At 43.5% G+C, this 14,809-nt stretch overlaps 1 protein-coding gene across 6 annotated transcripts in view; it reads left to right on the top strand.

Annotated features, from left to right (window-relative positions):
• RNF130 (ring finger protein 130) overlaps positions 1-14,809 on the top strand; it is a 64,036-nt gene that overhangs the window by 10,927 nt on the left and 38,300 nt on the right. The window lies entirely within an intron of this gene.

Raw genomic sequence — 14,809 nt, 5'->3', positions numbered from 1 at the left:
ACTAATGAATTTGCATATATGCAATATAGTGAAATAAGCCAATAATTCTGCAAAGTTATTTTCCTTTAGCATACATTTATCCAATGAGGAACACTTTCCTCTGCAGTGGGGATGTGGGTGTGTTGGAGTGAGGAAATGCCTGTAAGAGCTGAGGAGCAGTCTTTCAAACCTTTCTGCAGAAGAGAATCTACATACAGATAAAATGGGAGATCTAGAATTTTACAAAGCATCTGAACCTGAAGAATTTTGTAGCACTGTTCTGGTGGGGACCTTCAAATGTTAACAGCTGTACTTTGGGATCTGAGCTTGCATGCTTTTTTGATGACAGTTTACAGAGGATTCTCTTTCTACAGTGGAAGTCTGAGTGCCATACAGGAATCAACAAAACTGATTTGGATTTGCCTCTGTAAATTGTCCAGAATAATGCTGGAAGTCTGTTTTTCTAGAGAGTTCACTTGGTTTACAGATGCATATGTGTAAAATGTTACTGTTCCTTGTGACTTGTTGCTGGAATCCTCATATGTAAACATTTTCCTTGGTTAAAATTATTTTTGCAGTTCTGATAACTTCCTTTTTTCATTTTTCCAGGAGATTTCCTCCTTTTGGAACTATTTAGCTTAATCAGAGAAGGCATATCTCTATATTTGGTGGTGATACTGCTGGCTGATTTTTTTTTGTAGGGTATTTTCAGTCTCTTTTAGCATAGGGGGTTGCTTGGAAACTAGAATTTCTTAATTATTGCTCTGCATATTGTCACACAACTAGAATTGAATTCCTTGACTAAAGAAATGCTATGGTTGTTTCTTTCTTTTTTTTTAACAAAGCAAATGTTGAGAGGTTTGACCTTCCCAACTCTCTATATCACAGGAATTTTGCAGGAGGGTTTTGACCTCCATGTAGCAATTCAAAGCCTGTTGACAGTTGATTTTTATCTCAGGTACTTTGCTTAGACATTTTTATAAGCAATCTGCAGGTGAGAAGTCCCATATTCTAATGAAACATTTTTTGCCACCTTCCTGTTTTTTGTTTTGTTTTGTTTTTTTAATATCCCCCATTTCTCTCTACAGTTATAGTGCCTTCTTAATCCTTCTGCTCTGGACTCTTTAAACTACCTCTGAGAATATTTATATAAATATGCTCCATTTAGCAAGGATTGTAGTTTCTCCTGTGGTCTGGAATATCTCAGTGTGTGAGGAAAAAGGCTGCTGCTACTAATACACCTTTAGCATTGTTGGCTCTATTAGATGTTAAATCATATAATGAGTTTGATTATAACTTTAATACCCTCTTTCTCATAATGCTGTGTAGATTTGGCAGTTGCTTTACAGCAGCAAGATGGGGTCTGTCTTTTATTAGGAAATCCTTGTTCACTCCCTGTTTCAGCTCAGAAGATCAGTGTGTTGCCTTTGAAACTTTATCATAGGCCCAGTAGTTCTGGTTGCTTGAAATACCATCTAAGATGTAAAATCTGAGAACTGCAGCAGGTAAAAGAGTGTCTTGTAAGGTAGCTAGGCAGCTGTTTGGGTAGTTGATATTTGGGAGAAAGACCAATACTGTCTTCAGCATGTTGCGTTCCAAATATTTACTCTTACTTATGGCAAGCTTTAAAAAAATGCAGGTACTGGAGATGATGCAAATTTTAGCTTTGTGTATTTGAAATATTGGGGTTTAGATGCATGTGCTCAGTATACTCTGGAATCTACCCTGGTTTGGGCTGAAGGCTCTATCTCAAAATTAATGGTGGACTTGAAGTGTTCAAGTGACAGGCTGAAAGTAATTTTTTTAGAACTGAAGTAGCAGCTGGAATGAAGAGAAATGTTGCTCCACAGCCTTTGTTTTGATTGTTATGGACATGTGAGGGATTTCCTCAGCAATCACTTTGCAGAGCTTCCTGCAGATAACTTCCTGGTGGGCTGATGGAGGAACTGTAATGTTGTGTAATTGAGATGTAGATTTCTCCTTTGGTGTTAGCCTCAGTACAGGGAGGGTTTGGAATCCAGCATTCCTCTTCTTGAGAGTTATTCCAGGGGGGAGACAGATTCCTGAACCTGTGCTTATGGGATGAGTCTTTTCTAACACTGTAATGCAGATTTGCACACATTCAAGCCATTCCCTGGTCTTCCTTTTTCTGCCTTTTCAACTGTAGCACTGCTTGTGTGCTTTTTAGGTGGTGAACAGTCATCTCAGGGGTCTCTTCCTACCTAACTGATTCTGTGTGATCAGCTAATTAGATATTCCAGTGCACTACATCACTTCTCTTTAGTGTTTTCTGTCCCTGAAGGCTGGGAGGAGCTGACCCTGTGTATTTGAGAGCTGTTCTGCACTGATTAAGTTAATGTGTTGGAGGTGATAGCAGGTGAGGATGGAGGTGAGCCACCAAGCTGGTGTTAGCTCCATATGATGTCTATTGCTGTGCAGTATTACCCTTTTCTTTAAAAATGCAGACTTCACAAAACAATTTGGTAGCTGTGTTGGTGACCAAGTTAATGACTCTATATTTTCTTTCCATAGACCAAGGAGAAAGTAGACCTTGTGTTATTTTATATTTTACTGTAACATAATCTTTGTACTGCTCCATATTAAGCTTTAGAAATAATCTGTCTTCCTGGTGAAGCAGAGAGGAAAGCAGCAACTGCTTATAATGCACACTATGAGCTGCAAGCTTTCCTGCTTGGATATTTCCATGAATTCCAATCACCCGCTTAGACAGTGTCTGTGGTAAAAATAAATAACACATTACACAGATTTTTGTATGTTGCCCACCTGCAGAGAGGTGATTCCCTGTGAAAAGAGCTTAGGAAGCACTTTTCACCTGTAGGATTAATATTTTATCCAAGCTATTTTATGCTTGAATACACATTTGAAAATTGTATTCTTATGGAAATTTGTTCGTACTCAAAATGTTACTTAGCAGAATGGCAATTCCTTCTGGTGGCTGGATAACAACTGTCACTCTGGAATCAGTCTATCATCACTGTGTCAAATGAACACTTTCTGCTCTAATAGCAGAATTTACTTTCTCTTGTGTCATAGTCCACCAAGTCTCTGCCCCTTCATTTTCACCTTTGAGTTTTAAAGTAGGTAATGACCTTCAGGAATTGGTCAGCTTTTTTTAATAAATACCTGTACTTCTGTTGATGTTATTTGCAAGATTATTTTCTTTTCTTTGTGCATATCCTTGTATATGTCAGTGTATACTTATTTTGCACAATCCCGTAGATGTCTTTTATCAGCCTAAGCAAAGGACACCCTTCCCAGCATGGGTTATGTTAGACTATGATGTCACTGGCAGGATGTAGTAAACCCCATAGATTTAGGAAAAGCACCATGGAGGATATGAACAATAGGAATGCTGAAACAGCAAAAGAAAATTCCTGTTTTCTTGTCCTCCACCCCTTAACCTACCTCTGTAACCCTATAAGGCAATGTCATGTTAACCCCTTACCCATTGGTCAAGCTTGGATCCTTTCCAACCCTATAAAAGAAGCATACTGTACCCCATTAGTTGAGAAAGAAGAAGAGCAGAGACCCTTCACGGACCTCCCCAAATAAAGCCATCTTCGTGGAACAGCCTGCGCCTTCTCCTTCTCCTCTCTCTCCGTCTGCTGCAGCCTCAAGCCCAGGGCACCACTACCTAGCAAGCAAAGCTGAAATCCTGAGAGCTTGCAATCACTATAGAGCTGATAATCACCATGCTTGCTAGATGGTAGCCCTGCGGTCTTGGCATGAGCGAGCGAGCTTCGGGCACCCGGTCCCTACCCAGGGACTGAGCTCCTGAGCCCTAGTGCTCTGCATTATGATAAGGCCAAATAAGAGGCTTTATTAAAGTGGCAGCCCAACTACTTCGGATTTGGACCCCCCCAGAGGCGATATCCGTCGGTTGAGCAACGAAGCCCCCCTGGGGTTTTCTGTGATTGCCTGTTTGGGAAGCCGCTCCTTCTGTGAAGGGACTTTTCGTTTTAGAAAATCCTTTCCCCAGGAGGGTCAGTTCGACACTCAAAACTTACATCTGAACGACAGAAAGTTCTGAGGAGAACTGACGCAGCAGACCCCTTCCACAGATCTTGGACCCCAGGAATTGTAAGTATTAGCTAATATTGCGCGCATAACTTTGGGGCTCTAAAACTTTTTTTTCGGGTTTTTTTTTCTTTTTTTTTCACGTTTTTTCTGCTGGAAGGGCTAACCATTAACATGGGTAAAATTTTTAGTACTTTAAAACTAAGTAAAACCGAGAGAGAGATATATTCAACTATTTTAGAAATCTTATCTGCTAACAACTTCTCCTTTTCTAAAGGCAAGCTCTCAAAAACTAATCTTAAAAAATTTGTAACTTGGATTATTTCGCAATACCCTGATACTGATAAGAAAGCAGTCATTGAAAATTCGTTTTGGGATATGATCGGGAACACAATATATATCTCCCAAACAAACCAGGATTTCTCTGTAACTAACTATTTGCCTTTATTCCATATAATAACTAAAACCGTTGAAAGATTTAACAGAGAAAAAATCTTGCAGGGCTTAACAGATACTTCCTCTTCAAATAGTAACAAGATCGATAAGGACTCAGAGGAATGTCACTTGCATATCTCACACCACCCCTTTGGTCCTAAAGTCCCTCTCGCCTCCGTTACTCCTAAAGCAGAGGTTACGCTGCCCACCCCAGTTCCCCCCGCCACATCCTCCACTCCTGCAGGACCTGCGCTGCCCAACTCCGCGAATCCTATCTTATCTGTAACTCCACACATCTCCCCTACCCCTGGCTCGGCTTCCTCCTTGCTTCCGGTCCCGGGGGTCCCTTTTCCTGCCTCTGCCGCCCCCTCCACCCCTGCGTCGGCTCTTCCCCCCGCTGCTGTGTACCCCCCCACCCCTGCGCTGATGTCCCCCACCGTCCCTCCCGCCGCCGCGCCCGCCGCCCCCGCTCCCCCCGCCCCAGCTCCGACCGGCCCGGCCCCTCCCGCGGGCTCCCCGAGCCACACCCTCACCGCTCCCGAGGCCTTGTCCATCCCCGCCCCCTCCCCCTGCTCCCTGCCTGCCACAGCAGGGACACCTCACACAAGCACAGTCCCAGACACCCCCCACGGTGCTGTCCCCCCCACCCGGTCCTGTGTGTGCTGTGCTGCCATCCCAGCTCCAGTGGCACCTCCCCCCGGCCAGGTCATGCCATGTCTCCCCCCCCAGCCATTGAAACCTTTGAAAAACGCTTCTAAACGAAAAAAGCGCAAGTCACGGATAGCAACCCTCCCTCAGTCCTCCTCAGAGGACCAGAGCTCTTGCAGTGAATCTGATTCTGATACGATCCACACGGATCCATGGGCTCGTATTAAAGTAGAAGCGACAAAGGCTGGAGACTGGGAGCTGGCACAGAAGATTAATGCTTTCCCAGTAGAATATAAGCAAGGACGGAATGGTGGTGAGTCCGCTATAAAGACGTGGAAAGCTAACTCCAATAAGGAACTAGTGCAATTAAGAAATATAGCCAAAGAACATGGGCGAAGCTCACATATTTTTAGAAATTTCTTAGAAGCCATGTTCTCAGCACATGTCTTACTTCCCCACGATGTAAAAAATATTTCACACTGCCTCCTGTCCCCAGCAGAATATTTGTTATGGGACAGGCATTGGAAAAGACATTTAAAAACGTTATCAGATTCATATTCTGCGGATGCTAATAAGACGAATTTTACAGTAGCCCAACTAGCTGGTGAAGGTGACTTACAGAAACCAGCAGACCAATTGGAAACCTTGAATAAAGAGGCACTGCAGGACATCGCTCTTGCAGCAAAAACCTCTTTACTTCTCGTGCATGATGAGTCAATGCCAACAATGCATTTTTCTGCTATTAAACAAGGGACAGATGAAAGTTTTATCAAATTTGTGGACAGACTTAGAGATGCTTTGGAGAAACAGATCGAGAGCACAGAGGCAAAGAAGGAACTCTTATGTAAACTTGCCTTGTGTAACTCTAATGAAAAATGCAAAGCCATTTTGAGGTCTCTACCCATGGATACAGACCCCACCATAGAGCAAATGCTGGAATGCTGTACACGTCACACGTCCACGGAAAATACAGTGGCCCAAGCAGTTGCTAAAGGTATTGCTGAAGGAGTTTCTGGTGCATATGCAGTAATAGCTTCTAAAGACCAACCTAAATGCTATCACTGTGGAGATCTTGGACATTATATAAAGGACTGCCCAGAGAGATCACACCCCCGATACCACCGTAACAATTACCAAAGACCCCAGAATCAGCAGCGCTACCAGCAGCATTCGGGAAACTTCTTGCCCCGCCCGGTCGAGCCCCGGGCGCTGACAACAAATCAAAGGCCACCCAGACCCAACCCCGCACCAGCCCAGGATGTTCCGGACCACAAGAAGAGGATCCAACCCACGGGGCAACCCAGATGGGAACCCGCCGTCAACTGGTAACTGCTTTGTCCATTGACTTTAATAACGAGAATGTTCACCGTGTTCCCACAGGCAAATATGCGCCAAAAGGTGGTCCTTCGCATATTTTAATTATAGGTGACTCTCTTAATAGCCCAAAGGAGATCTTCGTTGTTCCAGAAGTGCTGACAGTGCAGCCAGGACAAGAGATTCTCGTCCAGGTATGCTGCATAGACTCACCATTTTTTCTTTCAAAGGGAACTCCAATAGCACAAGCCTTTTTACTCCCAAAGGATCACAGGGAACAGATTCCTCTCAACCCTACAGCTATGTGGGCACAAGTTGTGGGACCATCCAAGCCTACCATCGAGTGCGGCCTCACCTGCAAAGGCGAGAAGACCCACCTACCAGGGATACTGGACACTGGTGCTGATGTGACCATCATTGCCCGCTCAGAATGGCCAGCACACTGGGATCTACAACCTGTTGCAGGCATGATTTCAGGGATTGGTGGAGCCACAGTGTCCATGAGAAGCAAGAACAACATCCTTGTGGAAGGGCCTGAAGGCAAGCTGGCAACCATTCGTCCATTTGTGGTAAGGGCCCCCATCACCCTTTGGGGCAGAGACGTTCTATCCCAGTGGGGAGCTTCTCTACATATTCCCACTCAGGATTTCTAATTGGGGTCACTGAAGTAAGCGCGCTGCCAGAAACACCTCGTCTCACCTGGAAAAGTCACAAGCCACTCTGGATTGAACAGTGGCCCCTCAATAAAGTCAAACTGCGCGCCCTAAACACCCTCGTGGAAGAACAGCTCGCAAAAGGCCACATAGTGGAGTCCAACAGCCCTTGGAACTCTCCAGTCTTCGTTCTACCAAAGCCTGGGACAAACAGGTGGAGGCTTCTCCACGACCTTCGCAGAATCAACGAGGTCATCGAGGACATGGGCCCCCTCCAGCCTGGCCTGCCCTCCCCATCGATGCTGCCTAGAGACTGGATACTTGCTATCATAGACATTAAGGACTGTTTCTTCAGCATTCCTCTGCACCCTGAGGATGCTCCACGGTTTGCTTTTTCCGTTCCCTCTCTTAACAAGGAGGCCCCGCTCAAAAGATATCATTGGCGTTATCTTCCTCAAGGACTAAAAAACAGCCCCACTATTTGCCAGTGGTACGTGGCTCACATCCTGTCTCCCATTCGGAAATCATTCCCCGATGCTATCATCCATCACTACATGGATGACATCCTGGTGTGTGCTTCAGACAAAGCTTACTTGGACAATACAGTTAAAAAGACTATTGAAACCATAGAAAAGGCAGGAATGGAGATTCGTGAGGATAAAATCCAGTACACCAAGCCATGGACTTACCTTGGAGTCCAGATCTGGGAAAGGACCATCGTACCTCAGCAGCTCACCATAAATGACGACCCAAAAACCCTCAGGGACTTACACAGCCTGTGCGGATCCATCAACTGGGTACGTCCACTGTTAGGAATTACAACAGAGGACCTTGCTCCCTTGTTCAACCTTCTTTGCGGACCTAAGGACCTGGACTCTCCCTGCACTCTCACAGAAGAAGCCAGAGGTGCCATCACTAAAGTCCAGGAAGCCCTGTCTTCATGCAAAGCCCATCGCTTCGAGCCCAGTCTGCCTTTCAAGTTCATCATCCTGGGAAAAGCACCTCGATTCCATGGACTGATATTCCAATGGGACTCACAGCTTCGAGACCCTTTGTTGATACTGGAATGGATCTTTACAAATAGCCAGCCCACAAAGACACTTACCACCTACCAGGAGGTCATAGCACATTTAATAAAAAAGGCAAGGACTCGCCTTCGATCTCTTTCAGGTTGTGAGTTCGAATGCATATACTTACCAATAACTCTTACAGACTTTGAGGATTTGATCCAGACCAATGAAAGCCTCCAGTTTGCCCTGGATAGCTACACGGGCCAAATTTCAGTTAAGATCCCAAAACACAAACTCTTTAACCCTGATGTAACCTTCCATTTGATTCCAAAACAAATCCAAAGTAGAAAACCTCTCAAGGCTCTAACACTCTTTACAGATGGCTCAGGGTCTTCCCACAAGTCGGTGGTTACATGGAGAGACCCCCAAACACAAGATTGGCACTCTGACATACAAATAGTGGAGGGATCTCCACAGATCGCAGAATTAGCAGCCGTTGTCAGAGCCTTTGAAAAGTTTGAAAACGAGCCTTTCAATCTGGTTACAGATTCAGCTTATGTCGCTGGGATAGCGATGAGAGCAGAACATGCTCTTCTCAAAGAGGTCTCTAATCCAAAGTTGTACCAACTGCTCTCTAAATTAATATCCCTAATCTCCCACAGAAAGCAACCTTACCATATAATGCATGTGAGGTCACACACAGACCTCCCAGGTTTTGTTGCAGAAGGCAACAGAAAAGCGGATGCATTAGCAATGGCAGCAGAAACTGCTAATGTTCCTAACATCTTTGCCCAGGCAAAGTTGTCACACGCGTTTTTTCATCAAAATATACCTGCCCTTATGAGAATGTTTAAGCTCTCAAAGGATCAGGCAAAGGCTATCGTGGCTACATGTCCGAACTGTCAGAACTATCAGATACCATCTATGGGGATAGGAGTCAATCCCCGAGGTCTGAATAGCTGCCAGCTGTGGCAGACAGATGTAACTCACTTCGCACCTTTTGGAAGATCAAAATACGTGCATGTATCGGTCGACACGTTTTCAGGAGCAGTATTTGCATCATCACATGCAGGAGAAAATACCATGCACACAATAAAACACTTTCTCCTTGCTTTTGCCGCCCTGGGTGTACCAAAAGAGATTAAAACAGATAATGGACCAGCCTACACTTCCCGCAAGTTAAAGGAGTTCTTCAGTGAATGGGGAATAGCACACAAGACCGGCATACCTGTAAACCCCACAGGACAATCCATCGTGGAAAGGACACATCAAACCCTCAAAAGAGTCCTTGATCAACAAAACAGAGACATGAGAATCACATCTCCAGTGGAAAGACTTTGCAAGGCTCTCTACGTCATCAACTTCCTGAACTGTACAGCATCAGAGCCTGACCCACCAATACTTCGCCACTTTGCAAATACCACCCAAGCAAAGCTCACTGAGAAACCACCTGTGCTCGTGAAGGACCCTGAAACACACCAAATTTCTGGGCCTCACCAGTTGATTACCTGGGGTAGAGGATATGCGTGCGTGCTACTACCATCCGGTCCGAGGTGGTATCCCGGAAAAAACATAAAGCCATACCTAGGCACTGAGAACACTACTCCTGCAAACGGGGACAAGAACGCTCCAGAGGCAAACACAAGACCACCTCAAAACCAAACCAGCTCTGCCTGGAGACGAAGACGTCGCCGAATACCCACAAACACAAGAACAGACCACCCCATTACAAGACAGCAGACAAAACTGAAAAGCTAAACAACAGTCTGCTGCATCAGACCATAGATAGCCTTAACACAAAAGTGTTCTCTGAACTATATGTTGTTACACTGGGTTTTTTTTTGTATTTAAAGAAAGAAAAAAGAAAAAAAAAAAAAAAAAAGAAACACCGTTATTCCCCCTCCCTAATCTTTTAAAACCCCTTAACCCTCTACCCACTCCTCCTCCCATAGTGTAGCTTAGAAATTAAAAGAAAAAGGGGGGGAGGAGGGGAACAAGAAAAGAACAAGGCAGAAAACCCTCTCATCATAAAGATAACAAATTCTGCTTATATTCCCTATCAGAAGCCCTATTCCTGCCCAAAGATGAAAAATATCTCCGTCGCTGCTGTCCTCATTGCTGCCTGGATGTTCTTCACCGTACCGTGTGCCTTCGGCTGGATTAGCCCACAGCCTAGCCATAATGTTTGGGTAACCTTAGCAAAAACATTAAAACAGGACAACATGTGCTTGTCCATGGGAAGCATTGATAACCCACTTTCCACATGTCTAGTAGGAATTCCCTTTGTAGCAGATGACTGGCCTGTCTATAACTCAGAGATTCTCCGCACCACAGGTAAGAGACCCAATGTGGTTGATACTTGGGACGAGTGGACAAAAATTCTGCCAGATGCTCGAGAGGAACCCCAAGAATTAGATCTGTTGGGGTCCTCCAAGGCCACATACTGCGTCAAATTTTACTTTAGACGTCCAAAAAACAATTGGCCAGAAATTGACCAGAACAAAAACACATATCGAAAAGAGATATCACCAATTAACAAAGCCTATAACTCTCACGATTGGTGCAATTACACGGCTCGTGTGATTTCTGTGTCCTCTCTCCATCCCAAAGTATTACCCAAGGGAATGTTTCTCATCTGTGGTGACAGAGTATGGGCTGGGATCCCCTCCCGACTCCAGGGAGGTCCCTGTACCCTTGGAAAACTTTCTACCCTTACACCAAACATCACCCTGTTACATAATTGGAAAAAAGAAAGCGAATCAAAACGACAAAAAAGGTCCTATACTGAATTTGATGAAAATTGTGATCCTAAATTATACGATTGGAACAAACAAAAAAAGATTGCTGTCTCCCTGTTTTTACCCTGGGTAGCTGCAGCTAAAGCCCTCGGTGAAATCAATCACCTTGGGTGCTGGCTCAGTAAACAAGCTAACGCTACATCTGCAGCCTTGAGTGATCTCTTAAAGGAAGAAGAAACCACAAGACAGGCTTCGCTCCAAAATCGAGCAGCAATCGACTTCCTGCTGCTTGCCCATGGGCACGGCTGTGAAGACTTCGAAGGGATGTGCTGCTTCAACCTCTCTTCACGCTCGGAATCCATCCATGCGAACATCCAGAAACTGAAAGATCTCGTGAAGGACTTGAAAGTAGAAAGAATCCCAGACTGGGTCAATGAACTTTTTGGGCAATGGGGATTAACAGGATGGGCTGCATCCTTGATTAAGGGAATGTTGTTGATTCTCCTTGTAGTTGTTATTGTGTTAGCTATGTTCTCGTGCCTTGTTCACTGTTTCAAAAGAACTATAGCGAATGCCTTTTTTGTAAAAACAGAAAGTGGAGTTGTAGTAAACCCCATAGATTTAGGAAAAGCACCATGGAGGATATGAACAATAGGAATGCTGAAACAGCAAAAGAAAATTCCTGTTTTCTTGTCCTCCACCCCTTAACCTACCTCTGTAACCCTATAAGGCAATGTCATGTTAACCCCTTACCCATTGGTCAAGCTTGGATCCTTTCCAACCCTATAAAAGAAGCATACTGTACCCCATTAGTTGAGAAAGAAGAAGAGCAGAGACCCTTCACGGACCTCCCCAAATAAAGCCATCTTCGTGGAACAGCCTGCGCCTTCTCCTTCTCCTCTCTCTCCGTCTGCTGCAGCCTCAAGCCCAGGGCACCACTACCTAGCAAGCAAAGCTGAAATCCTGAGAGCTTGCAATCACTATAGAGCTGATAATCACCATGCTTGCTAGATGGTAGCCCTGCGGTCTTGGCATGAGCGAGCGAGCTTCGGGCACCCGGTCCCTACCCAGGGACTGAGCTCCTGAGCCCTAGTGCTCTGCATTATGATAAGGCCAAATAAGAGGCTTTATTAGCAGGAAGGCAGTTTTATGAGTGGTTTTGCTTGCTGCTTCTGTTAAAGCAAAACTGATGCTGTCTAATGTAAAAAGGAGCTTGTGTGGTGAAGAAAATATGTAGTAGCTGTCTCCTTTATAAGCAGTTATGGGAAAAGGAAGAAAATTCAGGTTAAATAACATTTTGATTTTTTTTTTTTTGTTTGTGTGTGGTGGAGACAATCCTGTTAAGTACAAAATAGTTAAATATGGAGAGGTTGGAACTGGGTAATTTTTAAGATCCCATCCAAGCCATTCTATGATTTTATGATACTGAATTTCTGTCTTAAAATCTAGACTTTTATTTTGATTTATAGAGAAGAATATATGCCAAACAAGCCTCTAAAGTTCAAATTTCATACGAAGAATTTATGGAAAAAATATAGACAGAAAAAGAGAAACACATATAAAAGACAGTGTCAAAAAGAAGTTTCTGGATTCCAGTTATCATGGTTTATCAGCACCTAAAAATTTCCAGAAGTATATAAACAGCTTTACCTGATACAGGTAAATCTTTTAAGGTCTTTTGAACCAAGATGCAGACATATCATCAAGATCAGTCCTCATTGCTCTTCTAAAGAAACACCTCATCAATTTTCTGGAGGAAGGTGTTTCTGTTCCATGGTGAGCACAGGTGACATTCCCCTGCCATGGCACTGTGCAAGAACTGTCCCTCATGGGCTCCCAGAAACAGGTTCCTTCCAAGAGAAGGATTTTTCATGGCCCTCTGTTTGCTTAAAAAGCACACTGGTGTGGGAAGCAAGGGCTGTACTTGCTTTGAACTGTGTTAAATCTGCCTGTATGTTCTGTGGATTGTTTCAGGTCAGTGGGTCAGAGGCAGGAGGGACAGAAAGCAATTTGAAGTTGTTGCCACCTAATGGCTCTTCCCTATTTTTGCCCTCATTCCTAGTGGGTACAATAGAGCTGGCAGTCGAGATGCCACTGTCCTCTGTTGTGGCACTGATCCCTGAACACCTCATCTCTTAACTCTGCTGCTTGCCTTTTTCTCACAAATGTCTCTTTATGTAACTCTCAGCTGAACTGATGCATGAAAGCTCTGGCAGGGTGCACTGCAGATTATCTTGCACAAATGTGTGCTGATAAATGTTTTAGCTCTACACCAAATCCACTGCAAAACTTGCCCTGGATTATTGAGACCTACTTATAATCCACAGGTCCAAACTAATTTTATTTTATATTACAATATTGTTATTAAAATGTATTATTAGTAATTTATCCTAGACTATTAGTGAAAAGGAAAGAGCTGAGTCATTAAAGCTGAAGCCTTTATAAAAGGCAAAGTAATTAATAGTTTAAGCATTGTTTACATATATTTGATCTTTTTTTTGTTTATGTTTGCTAATTGAAAATATGGAGGATGAGTGTCAACAGATTTGTTGTTGATCCCATTTCCCACTACATTCCTAGGAGATGTATCAATCAGGAGAATCTGTCACACAGTAGATGGAGGTGTGTGACACTTAGAGAGGTGGAGAGGAGTGTTTGACATGCTGATTCTGGACCATAAGGAAGCCCTTGTCTCTTCAAGCCAATCCAGGGAAACCCCTTTACAGAGCCATCATAGCCTTGGTGCCTTGCAGAACTGCCTACCAGTGTTTCTGTGTCATACATGCCTCATCCCCAACTGAAATAACAGCAGTCAGGCTCATTTTAACTCAGCCAGCTGAAAGGGTAATTAGTTCTGTGACTGTGAAAAGGCCCACGGGACTGTTAGTGACTGTAAGTAATTACATTCTTCTTCTTATCCAAAGTCTGAGCTCCAGCAGCAGAGTAATTCCCCATATCTATGGACTCAGTAGAACCAAATTTATGATATTAATCTATGAATATGCTATTTATAAATCTCTCAAAGTATTTTGTAGTGTCCTTGGGTAAGGCTGTCTTGCCATTTCTCTCTGGTGCTTTGCTGAATGTCCAGATTGAGAGATGTGTACAGAAGTCTATAGAAAAAAATCCATGTGCATGACAAATTGCCCTTTTTTAGATATCCCTGGGATTTTTAGCTGCACCATCCATTAGTGGAAATATAAACTGCTATCCAGAAATGGCAAAATGTAAGCCACCTGCTAGCACTGGTCACACTATGGAATGCAAGAGACAATTATCAAAATCCAAGTGTGTCTTACATTGATGAATGGGTCAGTGAGGTCTACACTGCATTAATATTATTGAGGAATCAAGAATGTAACACTGTAACAGATTTTGGACATCGTTTAGAAGTATAGAAAGTGAAGAAAAGCTGTTTTCAAATCAGCAAAAATATCTTCTGAAGATAGGCAGACATAGATATTTCAGAAATGTGTTAAACTGTGACATGTTTTTTTTCAGTGGTTTGTAATGTGTTAGGATTACCCCATTTCCCTAGTCAAAACTTAAAGTGATCCTTCAGCTCTTTTCATTTGCATTTGTTCAAGGTTTGAATATAAAATTTGGTCTCCTTTGCTAGCATACTAATACCTTAACAATAAAAGTATTAATGCCTTGAAAGCAAATCAGTTTACTTGCAATAAACATGGTTAAATGCCGTGTAAAAATGTGAGTAAAAGAAATAAAAAATCCCTGCACAGATTGTGGAAAGGAGATGATCAAGTGATACATTTCTTTGTGCCAAGCTTTTTTTATTCTTCCAGCATTATTCAGGTGGAATGTCCGTTTCCTTTAAAAAAGATAAAACTGTAGTGCAAGCACATGCAAAGAAGCCTTGCTAAGAGAGTGTGAAATGTCTGTAAAGTCACTGCAACATCTGTCTGCTTTTCCCATGTCTAGACTTGGTTTTTCCTAGTGTAAAGAACCAAAAATGTCACATGCACAAAATATATAT

The sequence above is a fragment of the Molothrus ater genome, chromosome 15, assembly GCF_012460135.2.
Source record: "Molothrus ater isolate BHLD 08-10-18 breed brown headed cowbird chromosome 15, BPBGC_Mater_1.1, whole genome shotgun sequence".
Classification (NCBI taxonomy): Eukaryota; Metazoa; Chordata; class Aves; order Passeriformes; family Icteridae; genus Molothrus; species Molothrus ater.
The sequence above is the reverse complement of the archived record's forward strand: the minus strand, read 5'-3'. Positions and strand labels throughout refer to the sequence as shown.